Consider the following 21,018-nt stretch of genomic DNA (forward strand, 5'->3'; position numbering starts at 1 on the left):
CTTCTAAAGGGAAAAATGAGGTCTTCTGAAGCTAAGCCAAATATAGCTAGGAGAAACTAAAGAAAACAGGCAACTGTTCCTTATACCCTGAGGCCCTTTGGAAAACCCTAGCTTAAGACACCTCTGAGGGGATTTAACATCATAGTATCTTAAAGGTATCAAAACGGCATGTATGAAATACACTGGCACTTTCTGCTGACCTGACATATTTGGAAGTTTAGTTTTTTGTTGGATATATATTTATTACTCAGCTATCTGGATTGGGAACTGAACTGGAAATATAATGTGATAAAAACTCTCTGGTGAGGTATCTTGCATCTGTTTGTCCTTCTAAAAAGTAATAGTTGTAAGCACATGAAAACCAAAACCAATGACAACCAGCCAACTAAAAAAACCTGAAACCCAGAGATACATTTCAATTTGAATGATTTATTTTATTATAAGGGAAAACTATAAATAGAAATAAGAACAAGGATAATGTCTCTATTAGAGAATACAGTACATACTTATTTGTAACATGCTGAATCAAATCTGGCTCACAAACCCCCTACAGACAGAAACATTAAAAAGAGTATGTAGAAAGGAAAATGTAGCCCTGCCACCTCATCTACTATTTCATAGCTATATGCATCTCAAGAAGGTTATATTAAAATTTATACATGCTTGATTTAGTTGGTGGGTTTTTCTTCATTGAGTTCACTGTTGCCAGGGTCTTATGAGAATTGTCTTCATCACCATATTTTCTAATACTTACAATTCTAGTTAAAAACACGTCTCTAAAATGGAATCCTGATTTGACTTCTTGGAAACATTTGAGTGATCCAGGCTTGTTATATCTTCTTGATTGGGTCATTTGTTTCTAGTACAAAAGTGTCAAGCCAGTCTAACAATCATCCACAGACAATAGCTGCAATAGACAGAAACCCAGTTTCTTGTTTGTTATATTGAAACTGTGAAATAAAAGCAAACCAGCAAGTATTAAGGGCTTTTAAAGATAGCCTGTTGCTTAAAAAGGACTGGCTCACCATGAGCTCTAACCAAAGTTCTTGAAAGGTAAAAAGTTATTTTAGGCAACATATCTAAAGAAATATAATTATTTTCGCTTAGAAAAATATTCCTTACTACCTCCTCATTCCAAAAGGTGAAGGACTTGAACATGTAGTTTACTGCTGGCACTGTATAAAAAATAACAAGCCCATCACTGAAGTAAAACCTTTCAAATAGATGTAACTAATTCAGAAGATGATACTGATAAACAAAAATTATTTTGACTAACATAATTGTAGTCTAACATTATTTCTTAAGAAAAAATTCCAAAATGCAAACCGAAAATCTTTACTTCTGTAGTTTTCAAATTAATTTGGTGGAAGACATTTCAGCCCATGCTAGGTATTTTTTATGTATTATGCATCAGAATGACAATATCTGTTATAGCTATTTTGCTATTTGGATTATATGATTAGTAACTTTTTTTCCCCTGCTCTCTCTGTAACCTTCTAGGAAGCCATAGAGACTAGCTCAGACATTCATGTAAGTATTTGCAGTTCTTTCTCTGTCTTCATTTTGGTTGGAAATAAAATCTAATGCCCATGAACATGCATTAAGGGACAACTGATGACACTGGTAAGTTTTCCTCAGCTCATAGAGACAGCACAGGTCTCAGCACGGGACAAGCAAAACACTGAATAAGACCTTGAGAACTTACTGGATGAAAAAAACCCAACCCATAATGTATCTTAGCTGCTGGTATTTCCTGATGGCTTATGAAGTAAGTTCAAGCTACTTTTCTCCACATTGATCTCTCCAGTCTTGCTAAGGTGAAAGAGATCATCTTCCTGATGAAATGTTGAGAGAAAATAAAATCTAATGTGCCCTTTCGAAGCTAGTAGGGACTCTCTGGAACAAACTCATACAATTTTTAAACACAAGGATTTTTATACTTCTGCCTTTGACATAACTTCCTCCCTTCCCCACTAATAAACAGGTATATAGGAAGTTGGTTGGTTTTCAGCAGAGCTCTATAGATTGGACACTTTATAGGGCTCTTTAGGATCTTCTTAGATGAAAGCCATTAGAGAAAAGGCAAGACACTATTAGCACATTCTAAAACAGTTTAATATTGTGGGTGTGGGGCTGTATGTCTGTACATGTGCGTGAATATAGCTTTCTGCCTCTCCTGAATGTCAATAGCTATCTGGAAAAAAACATCTATTCTGAATATTTATTTCTGTAATGATTTTTTTATGACCATGAACAAAGACAAATTTCCAGACAGAAAATGTGATGAAACATAGTAATGATTGAGAACTGTTTCTTAATCCAACTTTTTGCTTGAGTCACTGTGAGGCTTGGAGCAAATCTTAATTTCTCAGTCTCGGGTTCCTCAATTTATACCACAGATAATAACTTTTATCTGTCTTGCAATGGTGGTGTGAAGATTGGCTTCTCTCTCTGGAGCACATAGAGAACAAATACACCATGAGTAGTCACAACATGGGAAAACCCTGGCTTGAATGAAAAGCTGTCTGAATGACTCTCCCGGTTTGGATGCCCTATGCATCCCTCTTGAATTAAATTCCATTAATACTAATCTTTCTGATCCAAAATCGCTTTGTCTTTCCAACTGGATTTTCCAACATCTACAGTCCTCTTTGTTGAGAAAATGTCACACTCAGAACTTCCAATGTATTATACAGAATTTAAAGGGCAACATTTGTTTGCAATACAAAGCCTGAGGCTCAAAGCATGGGAGTGTATTATATGGCCAGTCTCCACAGTGCTAAAATGGCAGTAAGCAGCAGAAAAAAAATACTGCAGTAAGTGAGGTTTGCATTCATGTCCAACTGAACACTTTAATTATAATCTCAGTAAGATGGATAAAAAAAGGGACTTCCTCTAGAAGTACATTTGATTTTATGTTAATGAGGGACGTCACTGAAGTCCACCCACCTGCTTCTGTGTGAACTTGGAAAACTGTCTTTTCTCAATCTTCTCTGTCTTCATTTGAATCAGAGGATTCAGTACGTCCTCACTCTTACAGAAAGATCACACTTGTGAAGAAAGGCCACCTAAAAATCATTTAAGCTGAAATGAGAATAAAAATATATTTGTATGTGGACTTGTGGTGGTGTATGTTTTCTTGTATTTGGTGAATCTAATTCCTTCTTCCTAATTACCTGAGCCCTAGAATAAGCACTGCTGTTTTGATAAGAAATCATTTGCACTTAAAAATGCACTTGTGGGCAAAGCCTTTTTGGTCCTCAGACCTTGACATCCTTGATCTTTACTGCATATGTGATTTGGATAACTATGTCTTTCAGTCACCAGATGGTAATGAAAATGTGAATTTTTGAATGCACATGTGGATTTCACTTCAGCTTGTGTGGGAGATTTGATAGAAATTTGGACCATAAGGCATCCATGTGTCTAATATTAATGAACTGTTAATCCTGAAGATACAAGACTGATAACAAAAAATACCATTGGGATAGGAAAACATTCATCTTTAAATCTATCATCCACTCCTCCCCCCATCTATCAGATGGCAACAGATGCACAATGGATTTTCCCAACTAGTTCAATCTTTGTGATTTAGTACATACCTGTTTGGCCATCAATTCACAGATAATACTTTCTTTACCAAGGATTTCCATCTCTCATCTGAGTAGGCTGATGCATAGTAGCGCAATACAGAGTGGGGAAGTTCATCGTTTGATTGATGAGTCAGAATTCCAGACCCAATAGTAATTAACTTCATTATGTTGTCTGGTGTCTGTGCTCTTCACGAGATCCTGTGATTTTGTTGGATTTTTTTTCAATGAATTACCCCACATGGATTTCCCTTGTTAGTCCCACAGAGAGGAAATGTTGGATCCTTATAGAAAATGTTTCCTCTTAACAAATGAAAATGGTGGTTTTCTGCTTTTACCTGTCTTTTTTACGTAAATAGTGGACTTCAGACTGCAAGTTCAGCATCTTTTCATCAGCTGACAAGTTCATTAAAAAAAAAAAAAGCACCATGAGATTGTGAATAAATAATTATAATGAAAATATCTCATAGTCAATCTTTTCACTGTGTAATGACCATAACAGATCAATAATACTTTAATTGGATTGCTGAGTTATCTTTTCTATTAAGGACAGTAACTTTTGCTTCATAAATGGAAAACTAAAACTGTTACATATGGTGGTTTTTTTTTTTTTAATCTCTCACTTCATTTCTTTGAAAATATGGCATGTGAGTTTAAAACACAAATAACAAGGACAGGTACTATAAATGTATTTTACAACATAATAACGAAAAAATTGTTAGGCCCCTTTTCACTAAAGGTTGGTTGCAGGTGTTATTATTTCACACTTGTAAAATTGCAGGTGGGAGGTACATATTCTTAGTACAAAAACAAAGGTTCGTTCAAAAAAATTACGGGACACCAGGACAAGAATGTAACAGGGAACCAGGGGAAGTCAGATTCAACAATGGGATTTTTGTGCTATTGTTTGAGATACTTACCCAGTTTGATAGTCTATATGATGCTCATCATCTTTGATACACATATTTTCTGAGCAGCTGTCAGAGCCCAGTGGCCTCGTGTGGCTGGCCCAGGTCCTGCCTCGCCAAGCAGCACCTCCAACACCCACTTGTAACTGCATGACCCATGCACATGGTAGCAGCTTCCCTAGGAGGAGAGTAATGAAGGCACCAGACTGGGAGGAAACCTGGATTATATTCTCAGATTTAGCACTCGTGGGGAGGAAGAGGAAGGAAGGAATTCTCTAGCTCTGTTTCCACCTCTATTATTTCTGAAGTACGTAAGCTCTTAAAACAAGGAGAAACTCCTTTTACCGATCAAAGGAGCACATAGTATCCTTTGCTGAACTCTTTAACAACTTTTTTGTTACAACTAACAAGAATCTATTGCGAATCTACCGTATATTGTAAATCCCACTGTATAAAATACACACAGTTAGAAAATCTGAATTTCTGAATTGTTCAGATACATCTCCATGTCTGTGCAACCATTTCTTAAGCTACCACCTAATAATGATAAGCATAATTGTTTTTAACCTCTTTTTTTCATTTTTATTTCTTGTTTTATTAGCTCTAAGTGTAATTGTCGGCAATACCATGGTCATAATCAGAGAAGGATATTCAGTAACAAAAATATCCTTCAGTATAGGAGTGTGTGTATATATAATATATATAAAAATATAAATATTATATAAAGTACAAATATAATTTCATATACAAATATAATATCAAATACAGCAATCACATACAGTAAGTCTGGAGGTTCATTACATCAGCAGACTATGCCTCTAGGCCCATGTAGGCATGAGCAAGTTGCCTCCATCTCCTATTCCATAACATTTCTTGAGAAAAGCCAGATAGGATGTGAGCATGAAGAGGTGCAGGATGAATAAAATGAATTATTCAGGTTAACAACATTGAAATAAAATTAAATCAGAGGTCAGACCGATAAAATGACCAGCTTTTCATATGAACTCAGATCTGCCTATGTTTTTATATGAGTAAAATTGATAGCTTTTCAATATTGTACCTTGAAAAATGTGTCACCAAGTGACATGGCCTTCACCTTTAAATCTGAGGTGAAAATAAGGAGGTCTGTCTTTCATTAATCTTGCAAACATATTTTGGAAATTTTGCTATGTTTTGGCTGGCTGAAGTTTCCTAAATTCCAGGAGGAAAGCTCCCTTTCCTGTCTTCTGCCATAAATAACATCTTTTTCTTAATGTATTCCACTATTCAGAACAGTTTCTAAGCCAGTTCAACAAAGCTGTCAGGGCAAATGAATTGCTCTCCCCTGATGTTTGTTATTAACAGATTGTATACTGATAGGATAATAACCTCTTTCTTCATACATGAAAGGCATTCTTGTGAGCTGGATTACAACTTGAGATATAAAAGACGTGCTCTGTGGATAACTTCCAGGCTACTTTGCACCACATTGCTCTCCTATAATTTTGTGTTTGTTATCTTGAACGAGTGACAGTAACCACCGATCAGAAACTGAAATTTATGTGAAATGAGTACCACATGTATGATGTTTACTTCAGTCTGGGCAAAGCAGTGACAGATCATTATAGCCCACGGAGCTGTGTGTTTAGACTGTGTGCAATTTAATATCAAGTGCCATAACTTGAATATACAATAGCAAAAAAGAGACTGGTATGAAAAATAAACCACTTGTCATATCATGTGTTAGTTTCCAGCAAGGTTTTGGGGTGGGTTTGTCAAACAAGTACTTATTTGTTTGTTTTAATATTTTAAAATTATCATTTTTCTTCTATGGTGGATAACCGTACACGTTTTTAATGTATGTAAGCTATTGCTACTCATTTAACGATTTGAAGGAGAGTGGCAAAGGTTTTGCTAATAAAAAATAAACTCCCTAAGATCATTAGAAAGTACAGTGAAGATGTCAATGACAAATAACTTCAGCTAAAAGCAAGGTATTTCAGGGTCAAAAGACCTTTCATACAAGCTGGAAAAGACCAGAATTCAGAGCTGATTTGTGCTTCTGCCATAACACTGAAATATAAAGTACAAGGCAGCATGTATCCCTTCTTTCTTGTAAAATGGTAGCATTTTGTTGAGATTTATGAAACCTTGCTTTGAGTACCTAAAAGAGACACTTAAATTAGGAAATTACTAAGCCTAAGTTCCTCTTGTAATCAGTTGAATATAATAGACTATTCACCTTGAATCTGAATTACAAGTTTAGAGTGTCCACCTCTCTAAATTAACTGTAGTGGAAACATACGGAATTTGCACTCAGTTAAGGTGACCGAAATTATGCATCAGTCCTATTCTGAGCTCATAAGTGCCACTTTAGTCAGTTAAAGAACCTGAAATCAAAATTTCAGGCAACATCCAGAAAAAAAGAAAAACACAGGCTGGTCATTCTTTTTCTGTCAGATCATTTCTTATGGGTAATACTGATGATTAATTGAAAATGTGTTTCAAATATCTGGGATTTATGGATTTATTTCATTTTATGGATTAAAATCTTAATTATTTTTTATGTTTGTTCTATGAATGTTCCCACTCTGGAATACTTCAGTTTAAAGTAGAAATATTTAGAAATATGCGGTCCCAGGGCATAGTGAGAATTGTGATATAACTGTTTGTGTCTCCATTGCACTCTATGAGCTTTAAATAAAATATTTTCTGTGACATATTGCTTGTTCTTTCCAATATAATTCAAAATGCACTTAAAGCAAAGACATTTTTCCATCATATATATTTTTGACATTCAGTAAGAAAGCCATATATCTTGCTATTTAGATGAAGGTGTGGATAGGGTGTAGATAGACATATAGAGGATATAAATACAGATTTTTTTTTTAAAGCAAACTCCTATTAATCCTAACAGATTATTACATGTTTTAAATTATTTCTATTACATGTTTTCAGGATAAGTCCTGAACTTGTTGGAAGCTCAGCATGGATAGTATCAGAGATTTTATTTCTTTTTAGCTTCCTGATGTCATGTCTATGTTAATTATGATATGTGGACGTAAACCTGAGGGATTTCTGCTTTGTGCTCCATTACTCAGTGAGAAAATCACCATATGACATGTCCTGCTATTTATTCTAGACTACTCTTCTCTGAACTTCAGCTTTCACTGACAAAATGTTTAAATTCCAAATTTAGCAATTTGGAAAAACAATAAAGATTAACTTTTGCTTATATGTTGTTTTGCAACTGTAAATTTGGACACTGAATGTACGTTCTGATGGGTTCCAGTTCAGTGTGTTTTTTACATTAACCTTGATGTAAATTGAATATGTGATTAAGTGTCTTCTTGAATGCAGCAATATTCCTGAAAGTTTGCCTTAATGTTTTATACAGAGTAGGTTCTCTGCTGATATGTTGAAATACAACTCCATTAACGTCAATGACAATTTTCAGACACTGAAAATTTTTGTCCTAGGTTTATTTTTAAAATTTATGTTCTCTTTCTAGGTACATGTATGCAGAAAATATGCATCATATATATATATATATATAAAAATAGATATATTTGTGTGTGTCTGCATATATGTATTAATATAAACATAAAAGACAATAATTTAACTGAAATATTGAAAAATAATGCATAATTTCAGATATATTTCTCTTTCACCTAGTTCTCAGAATATGATGTGATTTTATATGAACCACAAACTCAGAAGTCATCATCTATTTGTTTTGGCCTGTCTAGCGATATTATTTAGTATACTTGCTTATAGTCTTTGTTCAGTGACATTACCATTTCTGTGAGCACTTTCAAAACTGAATGAGTATGGAAAAGATTTTTTATTAAAACAAACACACAAACCAACAAAGAAACAAAAACCCCCTTTCTATTTCACTGTATTTTTAAGATGTTCTTCCTTCAATATACAAAATGTTCAACACCACACACCCAAGAACATGCTCTGAAGTTCCAGCCTAACTCTTTCCACATTTGCTCCCAGAAGGCTAGAAGCTAATGTACAAATTATTCTGTTTTTTTCTGAGGTTTCAAGAGTTATGACCAAATTCTTCATCCAAAACTGTCTGCACAGAGCTCTTTACTGCTTTAACGGGGCACTATCAGTTTGGAAAACCATTTTACTGTCTATTTGTAGGTAACAGCTGCCATTTCCATAATTAATTTTTCCACAAGTTTTTAAAAACTTTATTCTGAGAAAGATTTTACTGGGTAGCCAGTTTCAGTTTCTCTGTTACATAGACCATCAACAGCTTCTTTATTGATGATTTTATAAATATGATCAAAGAATAAGATACGCATTTTGTTGCTTTGTTGTTTGATAATCAAGTTAGTAACATCACTTTAAAGGGATGGATTGGTGGATGAATGGATTTGAAAGGACAATTTGGGGTTTGCTTTTCAAATCATACACATAAATTGCATGTGATTATAAAGAAAGTTGACAAGGTATGATAGAACAAGAAAGGTAGAGAACTAGAAAGAAGAGTCCCCATTTCCTTTAAAAAAGACTGACTCTCTCCCTCCCTTTCTGTATACTTAGAGGTACAGCAGAGAGATGATGAAGTTAATATCCATCAGCACAGGTCTTCTGCTTTAACTCAAGTGTGATACTCCTATAAAGAGCCTGATGAGGAACTAGGTGGGAGTCTTAACATTAGAAAAAGGAGTTTGAGTGTTTATAGGGCTGTGAAGAACGTTAGTCCTACCTGAGGCATCCACTATATCTGTGACTTGACCACAGTCATCATAAATTAAGAAAATTATTACTATGCCAACAACATTCACATGGATATCTTGTCTTTAATTTAAGAGAGTGAAGCAATATGCCACCACAGACCACGTGAGGCAACTTTATGCAAATTGATAAACTATGTCTTGCTAAATATACTCCAGATGTCCAGAGCCCCTGTACTTCCCTAAATAATGACTGTCTGTTGTAGAAGGACATTTGCATTCTCAGAGGAGGAGGAGCTGCTCTGTCATACCAGCAATTACAGCAACTAATAAATCAGACAATTCTGACAAGTCTTCCAGCATGGGGTGTAGACAGAGTTGAACGATGCAAGAAGATAGGCAGCTCTACACAGAATTTGCTGTGGGTTACCCTGGTGTCATGGTTTAACCCCAGCTGGTAACTAAGCACCACACAGCCGCTCACTCATTCCCCCACCCCTGGTGGGATGGGAGAAAGAATCAAAAGAGTAAAAGTGAGAAAACTCGTGGGTTGAGATAAAGACAGTTTAATAGGTAAAGCAAAAGCTGTGTGCACAAGCAAAGCAAAACAAGGAATTCATTCACTACTTCCCGTCAGCAGGCAGGTGTTCAGCCATCCCCAGGAAAGCGGGGCTCCATCACACATAACGGTTACTTGGGAAGACAAACGCCATCACCCCAAATGTGATAGCCCCATACTAGCTACTATGAAGAAAATTAACTCTATCCCAGCCAAAAACAGCACACCTGGATTACTTGCCTTGAAGGTCTTACTAAACAAAACCCACTGCTTCAAGCAACAACTAAATATTTTTTTAAGTTTGAACCATGCACATAATGACTCATAAGTGCTGGAAAATAACATTTGCATGTAGAAGCCAAACAGTTGGTGTCACGCCCTATTTTCCTGCTCTCACTGCTCTTCTAGGCAGAGATAATGCAGTTTCTGCGTATAATCTTGATTGCTCCAAAGTCAAGATTTTTTTCAGTTAAAATCTTTCTCACGAGTGTCATGACCGTTTATGTGTAGCTAAGGGACAAGTGCATTTGTAATTACATGGCTTATGTCTGTGTAATATGTCTGTGCAGCAATAGCTGCACATTGAATTCTAACTGAGTGAAGCTCTGAGCACTTATTCTTAAAAGTCGAGATTACTTTGACAGGATTTGGGGCAGTGAACTAACTATCTTAAAATTTATAGATTTACAAGCAGAAAGGAATTTTAGCCAGTCAAGTCTGTCTTCCTGGGTAACTCAGGCTTCACAATTTAACTCATCTACCCCTGCAACAAGAACAATTTTTTCTTCATAAACGAACTATTTTCTACCAGGAATAGAAGCAGCAGATAAAAGGAATTATTATTTACCAACATAAAGGAGCCAAAAGCAAGTTAAACAGAAGATGAAATCTTATTGCTCAAAGGGTTAGTTATTTAGGGGGAAAAAAATATACAATACTTCTGAGTGTTTTCCTCATTTCTAACTCTTTTGTTCTCATTACAGATAATTGACTTTGTCGTAGCTGCCTAAAGAAACAGAGTTAGCACTGTACTTCATATTAAGAAATAATGATTTTTAAATAGATGTGCATATATTATTTCAACCCTATCTCTCTTCAGACCAGAAAAAGCTGCCTCCTCATTACAAAATACTTGTTTAAAATCAGCCTGGTTTTGAGTTGTGGATTCACACACAAAAGTGAAATTTTTTTCAGAACATAAAATATTTTTTTTTCTTTTACCTGATAGTTCTACACTAGATACGTGGATTTTCTTTAAACTTTACAAAGAAAAAAAAAAAAAAAAAAAGAAACTTCAAACTTGACTGAAGAAAATGCAGTAAAAATGTCACCTTAAATAATAATTGATTTTCACCCTGCAAGTCTGAAGAAAAAAGAGAAAATAACGAGTCCGAATTAGAATATAATTTCTACCATAATAAATATGTAAGACTCCAGTTACCATTAGTGGAGTTCTGCTGTGTGCAGAAGTTAGGAGTCCGGCCCAGCACACCTCCATCTGAACACTCTTATGGGACAGAAGAATTGTCCCCTAAAGCTTTTTCATTTTTCTAAAATTAAGCTTCAGTGAAGGCTTTATACTTTGGGTTTCTGTAACCCTTGCCACAGGCTGCTAGCCTCTCCCTCAGGCTAGCCCATTCTTTCCCTTGCCCCACCCCATGTCTTCATGCTTTTCTGGCAGAGATCCCAGGTACAGCGAAATACTCTTCCAAACCTAAGTTCAGAGCGAGGACACATCTCAGTTCCAAAAGAAGAGCATTTCCAAAGAGGAGAGAATCTTATATGAGGAACCTCATCATCACAAAAGCAAAGATGCTTGCATATGAGTAGTGCACCCAGTCACGGTAATAAGTCCTCCCACTTTAAACCACCTGCTCTTGAAGTTTCATGTAAACAATTTCTAAACTCCAACACTCCTTCAAGTCTTTATAGAAAAAACAAACTAGAATAAAATCATGTTCCTGTCATTGCTATGACTCCACAATGAAGAAATTGTACAACATCTAATGAAGTAAAACACTGTGATTTTAGGGACAAATGTTTTAATACTGTAAAATCTGAAATGTAAGAGACACCCAAATCAGTATTAAAAGTTCCCCATGCCCCCACTTTGATTTAGCCAGCTAGATTTGTCAGACATATGTCACTTTGACTTTATAGTAGTAATGTTTGTTGTGGCACATTTTCCTCAGTCAAGCCATTTTTTCCCTCATGTTTCTTTATAAGGCTCAGTTCCCCTTGTTCAAACAAATGCTAAATTATACAGACATGGTATAATGAAGTTTTATTGCAATGAATATCACTATTATTTAGCTAGAAAAACTCTTCCTTCATGCCTTAACAGAAACCAATTAATCAAAAACAGTGCAAAGCAACAATCATGTTTTATATTCTTGTCAATACTGACAGCTTATGCAGCTAATACATCTGCAGGCTGCTCTTAAATCTGTGCTGGTCTGCTTAATCCTCTTCTGCCTAAAATGTCCCACCACTGAGAGGCTAAAGATAGAGTCTTGCTGAGCTGCAAAATGTGATGTGCTGGAGCAGGTGGAAGCCAGGATTAGAAGGCTTTCAGCAACTCTGGGAAAGGCCCGGCTCCAAGGCATGTCCAGGCAATAGCTGCAAAAGAGGACTTTATTTCCCTTCTCTTCAGAGAACCCACGGAAAATCCCTGCTGCTGCTGCTAGATTTACCAGAGTCGCCATGGAATTTTTAAAGTATGAATCAGTGTGTTGTGGCATCCACTTGCTTGGTTTCCTCCACTTCTTTTTAGCTTTCCTCTATTGACAGTCTAAATATTGATCCTAGTACAAGCAAACCATCTCCTGAGAGGCTCAGAAAGAACTGATATTAGAGAATCTAGAGAGACCAGTTATCCTGAGCATTGCTCACACTCTGGCCTTACCCCAAATTCCAGAATCCCCTTTCCCTTGTGCTCTTGCTGCTGGTCTGGTTTGGAATACGCATGACCTTTTTGCCTGTGGACAATAATATGATGTGAATAAATCAGAGCTGATGGGTATTTCTGAAAAAATGCTATGCCTCGCACTAGCCTGAACTGGGTTCTTTCTCTGTCCATGTAATTGCAAACAAGTTAGAGTCCAGTTATTTCAAGTTTAGTATTGAGTAAGCTCCCTCCCTGGTATTTAGACCTTATTGAAGGAAAGGCAGCTGCATGATGCAGATGTTCATTTGGACTTTTTAAATGCATTGCCTTATTTGGTAATATTGTTACGAGCTGCTGTTTAGACTGGATACAAGATCAGAGAGAGAGACAGAGAGAGAGAGAGTTAAGAACTGCCACACCTAGTGCTTCTGAATGAGTGAGTAGTTATCTGTCTGCATCCTTCTGAAGAGATAAACATTGAATTCTCCCTGTGTCATTTCCCTGTTGAGTCATCCCCCTATTGCTGAAACAGCTTCTTCTGCCTTTTGAGCTGCCTAGCCCATATTTCTTCTTGATAGATGCGGTGTGCAAAGTGCAAGAGAAAGAGGAAATATGCCACCACAATGTCTTTGTATGCACAAGGTAAGAAGGCATATGCTGACCAATGCACTATTCATCTACAATAGAATGGTGAAAGCCATTTGAGGGTTAGATGAGGGCACACTTATCTATCTCCCAATCATTCTTCATTGCTGCTATTAGGTCAGCAGTCATAAAAGAAAAGGTAGTCTGGAGTTCTGAGCCAAGAGTTGAGACTCTGAGCCCTGATGTGGCAGTCAAACTTCCCAGCTCTAAGACATCTAAGGAATGAATGCTCCAAGGAATACTGATAGCCTGGGAAATCCAGTTGGATTCTTCAGAGGAATGCAAGGATGCTGTTTCAATGTTGGGAGGGATTTGCTGTCTCTTTACCCTTTCAAGAACAGCTTTAGTATTGGACTGTTTACCTCAAAAATCTGAATAGAATGTTTTCCCTATCTTTTTTTGAGGAAAGAAATGTTCAGATATTCAGCTTTTGAGACATTTTCAGGGACAAGGATGGACAGAGAGGGGAGAAAAAGTGCAGAATAAGTTTACATACAGCATACAGCTTCAGAGGGTAGACAGTAGGGCTGTCATCAGAAAATGCCATTTCTTTCAGCATGCTAGAAATGGAATCAGTAATTTTCAAAAGAACCATTTTCTGCATCCAAAATCATAATTTGTAGGCATTCTATTGAATGTCTGAATTCTAGTGAAGCATTATAGTTCTAAAAACCTGTTGTCAAACCATGATAACATATGCCCATTTTCTTTTGCAGTGGCTAGGGCTCCCAGCTGCTGTGGCTTGGTGCACTCTCATGATGTAAATTGCATTGAGGAGGAAACCTCAAGGTTAACAGGGCTAGGAGTTCAAACTAAAGGACGTTCATAGGGTTTCAGGTTTCAGTTTTGCCAAAATGAGCCTGGAAATCATGGGAATACCAGTTCAAGCCAAGACTTACAACACCCTTTGTGGTTTTATACATCTCTGATATTTATAAATGCCTGAACCATTCCTGACTTTTACTTCTTTGCCATATCTTTCTTCTAAATAGATATGGATCCAGGCTAAAAAATCTTATTTTAGGAATCCAGATTCTAAGCAGAATCCCCACAGTGGTCTTCCTTTTTGCAGAAGAGACCCCGAAACAGGAAATACATCATTAATGGCGGAACAGTAGACATGCATTCTAGAAACCCATTGACTTTACTGACTTCAACTGCTTCAAAGCTGACTTTGAGTTAGGTCCGTGTGACTGTTTATCTCCCTCTGTCTTAATACAGGAACCATACCTTCCATGAGATAGATAAGCATAACTGAGGAGGAAATGAAGTGCAGGGCAGGATTTACATGACTTGTTTGAACAGGAAGAAGGTGGTAGTCACAGAGTAAGATTTGAACCCATATGTCCAGTTTCCAGGCAGTACCTTCTAGACTCTCCCTTACTTTTTTGCCTTTTTCAGAGACAAAAATGAGGAAGAATATTTTATAACAAGACCATTGTTAAGGAGATACAGGAAAATAGCAAACCTTTCTCCCTTCCAGATATCTAGAAGAACAGATATTTGGTTTACAAAGCAGCATATTAGTCTATGAGTATGTATCTTTTAACGCCAGTGAGAGGGCAATGACTCACATACAATGAGATTTTCCAACCAGACTTCCAGAGAAATACAAGAGCTTCTGTCAGACTTGCAATATAATCACATTAAAACTTTCCTGAACACCCGTGAGTTAAATGATTGTACTTTATTAGTATCTGATCTTTATTATCAGTTTCTGTGACCAATCTTCATCCTTTCTAGGTTAAAATTATTATAACTAGATATATTTTTTTGTTTCTTGTATAATGAATTTGCAAGTTTAATTTTTAAAAATTAATTCCTGCAGTTCTATTTCAGGCTGTGCATTATGGACAATTTGTAATCAGTTGCGAAAGATTAGACCCTGGGCACACTTAATGGGGATGTTTTAATAGTGCAGATGGCAAAACAGCCTGTGAAAACAGGTCTGGTGGGCATTCTGCAAAAGCTAATTCAGTCAAAATTTATCCAAGATGACATAATGTACAATTGCTACACTGGGAAACTCTATTAAAATTTCACACATTTAAATCTCTCCCTTCTCTTTTAATTAGAATTTTCCAAGAGAAAGTAGAAGACGTGTACCACCCTGAACCCAACAGGAAAGGTCAAGGATAAACAGCATGATGCATGAAGTTCCTTTGTGCTCAACATGTTCAGGTTAGGAAGAATGTGTTAAAATGATTGTGTGGAAAAGACATGTCTGGGAATGAATTTTCATTGTGAACCAGCAGTGGCACTGGGATTTTCTGCCTGCACATGCACACCCACCCACGCTGCCTGTTACATTATTCAGTGTGTGTGCAGCTCTCCTAAGCACTGCAAGGAAAATGAATTCCTCTGTTTCTCAGGACTAAGTTTTCATTTTCCAAAAGACCTCAAAGTTTTTATCTCATTTGTCATTGAATTTTACAGGAACTGCAAATGAGATTCCTGAGAGAGCGTGGAAAAGGTGACTCTAGATTCTCATTCTGATGCCCAGTGATGTTTATGGATGTTACTATATTGAAAAATGCAGAAGAAATCCCCTTTTATTTTAATATAGAGTCAAGATCAGTTTTTTCCTTTTTTTTTTTCTTTTTTTTTTCCTTTCCTTTTTTTTTTTTTCCTTCTGACCCTATGACTCCTGTATTCCTTGCCATGCAGTGAACTAGCTTGGACAAGAGAAGTGGAAAGTGTGTCCAGAAAACTCTTTTGAAAACCACTCTGGAAAAAAACTTAGCAACTGAAGTGGAAGATATGGGGTTGAGCTTTTGAAGTGCGAGAAGGGAACCCAAGTTTAGTACTTCCCACACAACTACTCCAATCATGGAGAAGATCTTGGCTGTCTCCTCCTACTCTTATTTATGGACAGTGATTTTTGAATGAATTTTATGTACGTGTAAATACTTACTGGATCAAGCTGTACAAGGATGCTAACTTTATGAACAAAGATATCTATGCATCTCAAGACACCTTAGCAATTAAACAAGATTTGTAAATCACTATTGGAACTGAACACTTAAATTGTAAATGAAGTGATGCTTGCTGCCTACGCTTCTTAGAGAAAAGTAGGGTTTGAGGTCCATGTATATGATTATCTACTGAAACTACAGTATTTCATGGCCCAAGGATTCTTTTATTCATGGTAAGAGACCACAAGATCTTTAAGATAAGACTCATTTCTTCATTCCTGTCTATAAAAGAAGTAACACCCTTTAGGAGCTCTATGTAAGTAAAATTATCTGAGTTAATAATCCACCCCAAAGGCTATAGCAGGATGAAGAACATACTGTGACAGTTCTTTGAGGAACGAGACTAGAGGTTTTTTTCTTTTTTTTTTTTTTTCCTAGAAGGTACCTGGTACACCATAGCATACAAAAAAAATAAAGGTAAAATATCTTCTGATTTCATGTTCAGTATCAAATCTTACTGGGATGGCTTCAGAAGAGTACAAATAAAAATCCAAAAGGTCAAATATTTTATGCTGTTTCTTTGCTTAAAACCTTCATTGCATTGTGCAGCTGAAACACAGTGCATACGTGTCTACAAATCTAGCTTCTCCTATCCAAATATGAGCACTATAAAAATTCTGTTTACAGTAATCCACTTGATAGGCATTACTTAATCAAAGGGTACCAGCTGTGGTGTTTTAAAAGGAGCAGCTACATGTTCAAGTAAGAATGACAGACTTATTTTCTCTTTTTTTGAAGACTATGTTCCATTTATTAACATTTACAGTCACTAAGCTGTTAAACTGCCAGTAGAGAAGCTACCTTTAGATAAAAGAAAGTTCTTCATGATAAAAATTAAAAGGAACTCTTCATAAATTCATCAGGTTAAACTTGACTGAGATCAGTATTACTGTAACTTCAACAGAAAAAATGTATCTAAAACTACAGAAATATTGTTATTCTTACATGAAGAAGCAGGAAGACATCAGTTCCAAAATATGTTATTTCAGAAAAATATGATGCCTCTGTCACTGAAGTTTCACAGCATATTTCGTCACACTAATTTAACCATTGGAAGTTTGTTCTGGATTGCAATAAGAAAAGATGACCCATTTCCTATGACTGTTTATTACTAAGAAGTGTATTACTTGACCAGAAAAAAAAAAAAAAATCAGCTGACTCTGAACTTTTATGCACATCTCTCATAAAACTGAAGCCAAAGAGTACATAATATGTATTTCAGTTGATAACTCCACTATTAACTGAGAATGTAATTTCCATTTCTTTCTTCAGCCAGTTGCTCCTGTTAGGTCATGTCCTTTAATTTTGTGCTTGCAGGAAAATCAGAGATCAATCTGCTGGTTAGAATTCACTGCTTTGCATATACTTGTAGAATCTCAGTCAAAGCCATAGAATGTGTAACACACAAAGGATAACAAAGGGTGGGGAATATCCTGTTTTTATGGGTATGTTCTACCTATCAATCTGTCAGTCTGAATCATTTCTACAGCTGTATGAATAATTCACAGTGAATCATTCTGCAATGATCTAATTTTTCTGCTCATGAGTGACTTCTGACCATTACTAATATTTTTATTAGATATGTATTTTAAATTATCCAATTAATTATTATTCCTTAATTTTTATAGCTTGGTCATGAAAAGCTCTTATCTGTAGAAAATGTGGATTAGCCCTCAGTCAGTACTCTCGCTTACCCTGAATAGCAGCTTTCTGTGGGAGCCTAAGTGTAACAAACAAAAGGACTATTCAAACATGTCAAACTCTGTCCCACGTTATAGTTGCTATTTAAACTGTTGGATGTGATCAGTCAATTAATTCGCACAAAATTGTTATCAATCTCTGATTGGCTGTCTGTGTTAACACTGCCAGTAGTGAATGGCAGTGGTGTATAAATGTTTAACATTTATACATTTATTTTGTATAAATGTTAAATGCAGGTTTCACAAACAGTCTAGCCAGCTAAACCTATTTACACAAAGTGCTTCAGAGAATGAGCACTTAGAGAAAATAAAGGGGACATAAGCTTGATTCATGTGAACCCATTTTAAAATGAGAGAATATCTGAAGAGATACTGTTGTACCTCTATTTCTCACTGTGAAATTGTACAGTTGTAAAGTTGTAACACTCATTTACTGCTATGTCTTAAAAAATAAATTAAAAAATTAAAATAAATTAATTGCTTAAACCATAGCATCCCTCATAATGTAGTACATCTTTCCTATATTTAGGCAAAATTAGGCATAAAAAAATTTGAAGTTATTTGTATTGTTCAAGGTCATATAAAGTTAGTGAAAGATTAAGAAAGAAAACCCTTGAAAAAGAATACAATGCAGTTTTGTTACAAATCTGAAGGTTGGACCTATTTTCTCAATATGCTCCAGAAGTACCGAAACCTCATCCAAGTTTTATATGCCAGAGAAAGATTCAGATGAAGTCTGGCAGAATTTTTCTCTGAATCTTTCAAGTTCAGTCAAGCTTGAAGCTCAAAACAGTTTTGATGAAGGAACAACTTTTTTTTTTTTTTTTTTTGGTGATGATAATTAAAGTTAAAACTGTTCCAATAACTTTTATTTTAAAAAATCAGTATGTTCTTTACAGATCCACCTAATTAAAGTCACTCTTAAGCACACCATTAACCTTAAGAAATTAATACCACTTCATACTGTTTTCTTTGTTCTCGTTGTTGGTACTTAACACTTAAGAAACTTTCATGGAAGAGGGTTAGCAAAAGCAGGTGTAAAAACAACTAAGTGAAATATCTAGAAAACATAACAATAGAAATAGAAATGAAATCTCTCTGATCAGATCTAAATTCCTTGGATTGGCCAGTCTGAACAGGGATCTTGTAGAATGAAATTCTCCTTCCTTATTAATGTATTCATTTCTATTAATTAACATCCCTCAAGTGTCCATTGGTTTCAGAACATGCTTTCTAACAAAGTGCCTGTATCAAAATCATACATTAAAATGTTCTAAAGTTGTCAGAGTATTGCTGAACACACATACACTTGCCAAGTTCCAAAACTAGAATGTCACAGATACAGGTTCATTGGAATTTTGCTTCTTGAAACAAGATTCAATGTACCAAAGTCTAGAAAATAACATCTGGTTATGAAGTGGCTGTCATTTAAACACTGGCTTGTCTCATGGACTGCAATGCACCAAGAGGAAAGGAGAAAGGTGGACAGGTACTCAGTGATTTGGTAGGTCCAGTTTCTACCAAATAGAGAATGCTTTATCTACTACCGTTTATTTCAATAATAATGCAACTTTTCGCTTTTAGTGTTATATTTATGGAAGACATAAAATGTTGCCCTGTCACTAGAAACTGTAGGGCTTTTGTTTTGTTTGTTTTTCTTGTTTCTAAGGGTTTTACTACAACAGTGAATTATTAGTACATTGAAATTTGGTGCAGATACTGGTATAGAAAAGGGGATTGCTAAATTCTCTAAAGGTTAGCTGTAATCTGGTCATGCATGAACACAGAGGTCTGCAAGAGCAGGTTCTAGCAAGCCAAAATACATTTTTTTAAAAAGGTGCAAAAGGGATCAAAGCATTTTGAGAGTTTCAATAGCCTTAGCAAAAAACCCTAAGACCACAGGTCTGTAATTTTAATCTCAGAACACCTTTCAAAACAGAGCATCAATTGCTATATACAGCTTTAGATAAGGCTGTGTTTGTCTAGAGGACCCAGGAGTGCTTCTGAGCTCCAAAGTTTGGGTCCATTCCTAGATCATGTCCCAGCCGGATCCTGGGATGAGATAAGCTCTGAGATCACCTCTGTTCCTGCACTGTTTTCCATGAAAAGGAAATCTGGGCTTTAAAACTGGATGAAGTTTCCACAGATGAATGATAAGACTGAAGGAAGAACAAGCAGCTGATATATGTATGCCACAATATAAACCGACAAGTTGACCTGTTACCTTTCTTCTAACAGGGGAGAGTCTACAGAGATCATAGTCTGTGTTTGCTTAGGTTAGCAGCAAGAAAAGTCTCACAAAATTTGCTGTTACGTGACAAGATCAGTGCATCACCTTTTGTTCAAGTAGGGGTAATCCTTAAAAGAAAGGAAAAGTAGACCATGACTAATGGTTTATGGCATCCATCACAATAGTTGTGCTTGCTTTTCTTCTTATCATGGGTGTGTTTGGCTTATCACCAGAGTAATTAATGAATAGCCTTTGTAGCCCTCTTCTGAGCTAGAATATCTTCAGAGGTTATTCCTACCTTCTTTTACATTCTTACTAATGTGAATCTAATCTTTATCTGAACCTTACTGAGCCACATTTCTACGGATTTTCCAATGGTAAGGAAGTCAACAGGTAGGGCATGATTCATGCCACTTTGTCTTTTAGTTTTAAAAATGGTGTTCCCACAAATCCCTTGAGTTCCATTAGAGAAAGATATTAAGAAAAGACCTCAAGCGGTCACTCCTGTGCTTCGTAAAATGTCTCTCTTCTCCTTGTCTCTCCCAAATACATTCACAGTCATTTTTTGTTCCCTATTTCATGGACTTTTCCTGACCCTCATGTGGCACAGTAACATCATTATTGATCACAGAGCAACTTAATTTAAATTGATTAATTATATTCCAAAACAATTAACAGGAGTGTGTAAGAACTATGAATACTCAATGACAGGGAAATGAAAATGTCTTTAATAACCAATTGTTATTAAAGTTCTGTTCAATAGCCAACCTAATAAATTTACCACTTATATTTAGTAGAATAAGACTTGCATGTAATATATTTGCCATCCAGTTATTAAAAGCATATTT

The sequence above is a fragment of the Pygoscelis adeliae genome, unplaced genomic scaffold (genome assembly GCF_000699105.1).
Source record: "Pygoscelis adeliae isolate BGI_AS28 unplaced genomic scaffold, ASM69910v1 Scaffold71, whole genome shotgun sequence".
NCBI classification, from domain to species: Eukaryota; Metazoa; Chordata; class Aves; order Sphenisciformes; family Spheniscidae; genus Pygoscelis; species Pygoscelis adeliae.